We start from the raw sequence: 7,402 nt of genomic DNA on the forward strand, positions 1-7,402 counted from the left end.
GAGAGTCTGTGTCCGCCCCCACCCTCCGAGCACTCCCCCCGCCCCTGTGAGCAGCCAGGGAGACCCCGCACATCCAGACCCCCCCCCACATCTCGCCACCACCCGGAGTAATAATCACACAGATGTACTGTCACCCCCGCGCACGTGACTACATTGTTTTATGCCTTTCTGTCAGAACTGCAAGCAGACGAGACTATTCTCACAGGAATTAACTTCCCTTTCTAATGTGCTGTACGCCTTCCACTACAATCTATTTCCTGCCTGGTGATAATGTCTCTTAAACTTTATTCACTCATCCCGCCATCAGCCTGCAGGTGTCACATAACCTGCCCCACTTCTGTCATTACAGTCTCCAAGGAATGAAACTAGAAGGGAACTTTTACATGGCGCTGCTTTACAAAAGGAACGTCCTCTAAACCTTATCAGTCTTCTCATCAGCATCAACTTTCGTTCTGTAGCCTTTGAAAATGATTTCTTGACATAATCAGGACTGAACAGTATAGTTAAAGCAATTACTTGCAAAGGGCAAAATAGGCCCAACTTTTTGCACTCTGCCCCCACCCTCAGCAAACAGGAACACAAGTTAGAGTAGGGATCCCCAACCTTTAGAACCTGTCAGCAACATTCAGAAGCAGAAGGATTTGCGGAGCAACACTAGCATGAAAAATGTTCTTGGGGAGCCAGTAAGGGCTGTGATTGGCCATTGGTTGCCCCGTGTGGATTGGCAACCTAAATCGAGGCTCTGTTTGGCAATGCACCTGGTTTTTATACAACCAAAACTTGTCTCCAAGCAGGGCCGGATTACTGAGCCCCTAGGCTGCTGTCCCGTTCACTCCCAAACGCCCATGATCCAACAACCCCTGCTCACCCACGATCTGACCCGCCACCCGCTCACACCCAACCTCCTTCCTGCTCGCACCCACCCCTGTCGCTCACAATTGTCTTACCTCTGATGCTACAGGCCTATATAGCCTTTCTTTGGGGACTGGGTGGGCGGGAGATTTAAACCGATGTTTCAGATTCCCACCCTGTCCCCTGTGAAAATACGACCAGTGGACGGCAGGCAGAATAGAATCAAAGTCCAGGCAGGGGTCAAAATCCAGAAAACAGTCAAATAATAATGTAAAGCACCCAGGAAAGTTAAACAAAAGAATCCTATAATTGGGCAGGGACACGGTGTCTAAGAAGCCCTTTTATTTGTATTTTGGCGTCATTATTCCTGTGTCATTGCACCGCCGCAGCCCCCATGTGGAGCACATGGGCGCCGCCATTTTTAATTCACATCGACCGCCGGGAAGGTAAGTACCCCCTTCCCCCACGGGGGGCCACTGGACCACCAAGTCTTGGCTTCTGGGGAAAATGTTTGTAAAATAACTTCACCAAGCGAGGGGCATGAACATCAGTGTGCTTTTCCCATGAACATTCTTCGGGACAAAAGCCCTTCCATTGGGTCAGGAATTGTAGAGACCCTCTGGAGATTCTCGAGTCTAGGATCTTTTCCACTTCATATTCTTGTTGGCCATCCACAGAGAAAGAAGCAGGAGGAGATTGGTCCACAGAGAAGCGATTATCAATTGTCGGTTTCACCAAAGATACGTGGAACACGTTGGGAATTCGCATCTCAGGGGAGGCACTCTTAAGTCTGCTAGCTTCCTATTTGGTAGGTTTTTAAGAGCTTCTTGGGATTCCAGTCTGAGGGCTAGGAGGGTAAGTCCTGTGTCTGTTTCATCTACTAGGAACCTGCCATGGATGTAATGGATAGACTGGCCAAAAAATAGTAGTAACGATGTGGGAGTGCAAGGCCTCCCTCTGTTATGGGGGCTGTGTCACTTTGTTGGCCCATAGGAAGGGAATAACGATTGAGTTTACCCTTTGGAACACTGACCTCGGGACTCACAATGGAGAGTTGTGAAGTTTGTATAAAAATTTTGGCAGGTAAATCATTTTGAACATGTCTACTCTCCCCCAGAGTGTAGGTGGTAGATTGGACTAGACTGCTGCTGTAGAGCAGAGTTGGCCTATGATGGGTTCAATATTATCTTCAATAAAGGTATCAGAAGTAAGTACTAGTACACCTACTAAGATTTGTGGATTATACTGGAAGCTTTGAAGGAACAGTAGGACTGACCTCTTTATCTCCTGTGTCTGTCAATATTTTATGTAATTTGATTACTTGATGCATTAAGTTATCCAAGCCATTCTTAATAGCATTAATAGAATCTGTTATCACAAACTCAGAGCCATTTGGCATTTGGCCTCACAGCAACATGTTCCTGAATGTTAATTCCTGTGCCAACCCATTACGACAAAATCGACAAAAAAAAACAACCCACCTACCTTATATATCTAGTCAAATTACATTTTTACGACTACAACAAAAAGTGTATAAACCTTACATTTTTAAACGGAAAGCATTCATTCATTTTGCAGTTAGGCATACACCTATTTGAATGTTTGTTCTCAACGTATTTCACTGTAGACTTGGAAATATTCTAATTCATTATATATATAGCGCAACATCGCCCCATATGATGACAGAAATATAATATTTTTTTTTTATATATAAAGATAACATTTTTATTGTTTTACACAAATATAACATAAAACAAACCATGCCATAAAGATGCTAAGATATAAGGTAGAAATTCCATGACAGGTACTTAAACATTTTACATTGCATTGATGTTACATTTCAGTGCTTTGGTTGATACCTTAGTGCCTCTAAATTTTAGGCAATTATTCATTCATACACGAACAACCAGGGTTAAATCTGTCATAAGTTATGGTGCTCTTGGGTATGCATATCACGCTATTTACAAATTGTAGTTTATGTGAGGGAACCGCAACCTCCTCGCCCTGCCTCCCACCACGGATTCCATATTTTATCAAATTTCTTTTGTGAGCCTCTAGCTAGCAAAGTGAGCTTAATGAGAGGCACATTTTGAGTTACTAGTGTAATCCAGGTTTGCACTGTAGGGGGTTTAGGGCCCATCCACGTCATAGCAATTATTTTCCTGGCATAAAAGGGTTCTATATTTACATAGTTACACAGTTAAATCAGGTTGAAAAAAGACAAAGTCCATCAAGTTCAACCCCTCCAAATGAAAACCCAGCATCCATACACACACCCCTCCCTACTCTCAGATAAATTATAGATACCCATATCTATACTAACTATAGAGTTTAGCATCACTAGTTCTGGTTAGTAGTTATGTCGTCTACGATTCCTAGTATACACACCTGTGGCGTAAGTATCCTTGTGAAATCTAGTTTGTCATCTAGGAGTTTGAGAACCTCTGTAATCCAATTTTTTTTAAAATTATTTCCTTCTTCTCTCTAATATTAAAGAAGTAGCTTGTACTTGATCCAAACTAATATATACTGTACTTAATCCTTATTGGAAGTAAAACCAGCCTGCTGAGTGTATTTAATGTTTAAATGGTATTCTAGAAGACTTAAGGTATGAGCATAGCCCCATATGATTGATACCATTAGTATAATAATTTTTAGTTAGAATTCTACAAGACCACATTGTTGGGTCTTGAAACCCACTTGACAGCCACAATAAGCAGTTACTAAATTGAGCTCTCCCCTTTTGAACGAATAGTTAAAAAGTGATTGTACCCACAGATTAGGGGCTGTTGGCAGCTACAGTAAGTTTACAAATGGAGCATAACTATATAAGAAACTGACTATCCAGCTGCTGGGATACCGGAGGTACAGTTGCCTCAGCAGGGTACGAAGCTATTTCATTATATGTTCAGGAAAAATATCTCATTCCTAAAGTTTAGGGGTAATGGTTTACTGTGGGGCTTTGCAACTTCTAGTTAAGGCCAATATTATTATTCTTTTTTTCTTAAAGCTCAGGCTGGACTCACAAACCATCCAGGAGGACTAAACACTGCTTTTACCATAGAGTAGGAATATGTATGTCACAAAGGTTTCTTCTCAGATAGAAGGAAGAGACTGAACTTTATTGTGTGATGTCATTCTGCCGGTGATCAGTTGTTGTGACTGCGCATGAGCAGCCGTGTCCCTTGCCGGGTCCCATCTTGTCTGTGATTGTATTTCTTTTTGTTGTGAAACTACCTAAACTTGAGGCACAATCAGTATCGGACTGGGACACCAGGGGCCCACTCTCAGTACTATTATTCTTCCTCTCCTCACTCAACCTCTATTCTCCTAGTCTCTTTAGTTATAAATACTATAACCTATTATTCCATCTATTTAGCCTCTTTGTTCTCATAGATATAGGGAATGGCCATGAAATAGGTCAAATGTTTAGCAGCACAAGGGCCCATCTGGAGTTTTCCCTGGTATCCCGGTGGGCCAGTCCGACACTGAGTGGGACTCTGGCTAAGATCGCCAAAATAGAGGCAAGATGACTAGCTTGGAGGGTTATCCCATATGCAGCTGTTGGGAACATAGTTGAGAGCACATGTGTGAGGGGAAGAATGGGGATGAATGGTTATGGCTGAAGCAGCTGAGGGAACAGCAGGCACTTAATCGTGGTTTACGATATCATAAATGGAGATGGGTAAATAGTGGTGATAAAAATGACCGTGACACGTCTGCTTTCTGCCCCACAGATGGCCTGGACGCAGCTAAATAAAGCAACAGCCCATCACCTGGGTTTGCCTGAAAGCTCGCATTGCCAAGCTGAGACGTGAGCCAATTGCTCAAAAAGAAGGTGGTGGAGGAGAGCCTGGAAAAGGTATAGCAGCTGATATTTTCTGGTTGCTAGGGTACGAATAGAAAAGGAAATCATCATAGCAATAAATAAAATAAATCAGAAAAAACATACAAAACCTAGTAATGTCCACTTTTTTCCTTATAAAAGGCAAATTTCCCTCTTACTAAAATTTCCAACAACCTGTCAAAATTTGACATTTGGGGAGGCACTGATTATATGTACCAATAATAAACCTAATAGTGACCCTTGCTTCTGTCAAAGTGAACAACATTCATAATTAAGGAATCTGCTACCCATCTTCTGTTCTGCGTGTGATCAGCATTATGACCCAACTCCAGCAATTTCTGCTTGCCTTATGTTATTATATTATTATAAGTGTAAGCCAGGTGTACCCAAAATGTAGCTCATGATGTATGTATAACCCCTGTAATAAGCACTTTGACACTTAGTAGCCTCCCAACATTCCTCCATTTGCTCTACAACAATATTATGACGATGTATGTTGAGGAGTATAGCTTCCATGATATATTTTTTTAGCACGTTTTATTGCTAACTGGTTACTATTATAGCCAAACCCTTGATATTAACATTTTTAACCACTGATATTTTGACAGTAATTTTAATTGCCCAGCTTTTTCGCTTTAAATTTTAGACTGTAAATTGTACTTGGTTACTAAGCTTGCATAAATATATTTGAGGACAAACCAATTTTATTGCTTTTGGTATATTTTTTTAAATATTGTTTACCAGACTTAAAGCATGGTGCTATACATTATGGAAACATCCCTTGTCTAGTAAACCCCAGGTTCCAAGCATTCTGGAAAATAGATCCTAAACATTTATTTCAGCGGTGTATCTACTACCGAATATACCTACCCAAACCTGCATGACAACAAATAAGGAAAATTACTGCAATTGTACTGGTACAAAGGATCCTGCCTCCAGCTAGGGGTGAGGGATGCTACTTGCATCTAGACGTTTAGTGGGACTGTTAGGGCAGAGACACACAGAGATTCAGGGATATTAGTCACCCAGTCACAAATTGCCTCTTCATCGGGCAACTAATCTCCCGTACAGGGCTGGATTTAGGGAGAGGCCCCCCAAGGCCCAGGCTGGCAAGATGTTTATGGGCAGCAAGCCCGCGCCCCTAACATCTATACAACGGTCAGTAAAAGCCCCAAAAGAAAAAGCAGCTCGAATGTAACGGTAATTACTGATGTACTTTATTAACATTGAGTTAAATTACTTTGCTCAACCCCCGAGAAGACAGAAGCGAGAGTAAAGGGAACCGGGCTAGTATGAAAAAGTTATCCTGGTAGTGCGCGCAATGATGTCATTACGTGACCGTGTAGGATGGCACTCTGAGCGCTACCCCGACGGCGATTTACACCCTACCCGGTCGGACAGCTTTTCAGGAAGATTAGTCACCCGAAGAAGAGGCGAATAGCCGCCGGGTGACTAAATCTCCCCGAATATTTGCATTTGTCTCTGCCCTTAATGCGGTGCATGGGTACTTTAAATACCCGTGAAAACAGCTCAAGTATCATCTAACATCTGCTGCAGTCTCAGTGCTGGTACTTTTAAGCGGTACAGCTTTGTGGGTTTTATTCACATTTTATTCTAACAGCACTGCGATGCTTGGGTACCAGTGCTTACTGACAATCACTCCATGTGTGTAGGGTGCCAGTATTTTCTTTAATGCACAACACATGCTTATGGTGCCGGTATCCACTGCTTCTCTTTACATAATGTGCTTGAGGTGTCAGTATCAATGTCAGGTCTGGAGTATCTGGTTATTCAGGAGAATGCCAGTGGGGCTGTTGTAAACCCTGCATTTTATTTTGGGCTTGTGATGTACTGCTTGGGTCTCAGAGAAAATTGGTCTAGACTCTATTATAAATCTCAAACCACACATGGCCAGTGCCCACAGGTATAGGATCCATTATCCAGAAAACCCATTATCCGAATTACAGGAAGATCATCTCCCATGGGTCCCAAGCATTCTGGATAACAAGTCCCATACCTGTACTTACAATTGCTTCTCACTAAAATGCACTTGGGGTGTAGTGCTCACTACCCTCAATGTATAATATTATGGTGATGCCATGACTTATTTTTCTAATTGTATATTGTGCTGGAGATCATGCTGGGGCTAAACATGTATAGGATCTGTTATCCAGAAACTTGTTTTCCGGAAAGCTCTGAATTACAGAAAGGCTGTCTCATAGACTCCATTATAATCAAATAATTCAAAGCTTTAAAAATGAATTCCTTATTCTTTGTAGTAATGAAACAGTGCATTGTACTTGATCCAAACTGAGATGTAATGAATCCTAACGAGATGCAAAACAATCATATTGTTTAATCAATGCTTAAATGGTTTTTAGTAGACTTAGGGTATGGAGATCCATAATACAGAAAGACCCTTATATGGAAAACCCCAGTCATAGCTTTATGGATAACGGGTTTCTGGAGAACAGATCCTATACCTGTTGCAGGAGAAAAGTACTGCCATGCTCAGTCACCCCTGCTGAGCAACGTCCTCTGGGCTATGTTTATAATGGTATTGTCATATGCCCCACTACTTTAACCACAGCCCACACTAGAGTAAAGATATTCCAATGTAGTTGAATGCATTATATGTGCAGATGGGAGTTTTGTAACTTCCAGTGTGTATTCAAGCATAGTTATAAAGCCATACAAACACTA

Source organism: Xenopus laevis, chromosome 1S (genome assembly GCF_017654675.1).
Source record: "Xenopus laevis strain J_2021 chromosome 1S, Xenopus_laevis_v10.1, whole genome shotgun sequence".
NCBI classification, from domain to species: domain Eukaryota; kingdom Metazoa; phylum Chordata; class Amphibia; order Anura; family Pipidae; genus Xenopus; species Xenopus laevis.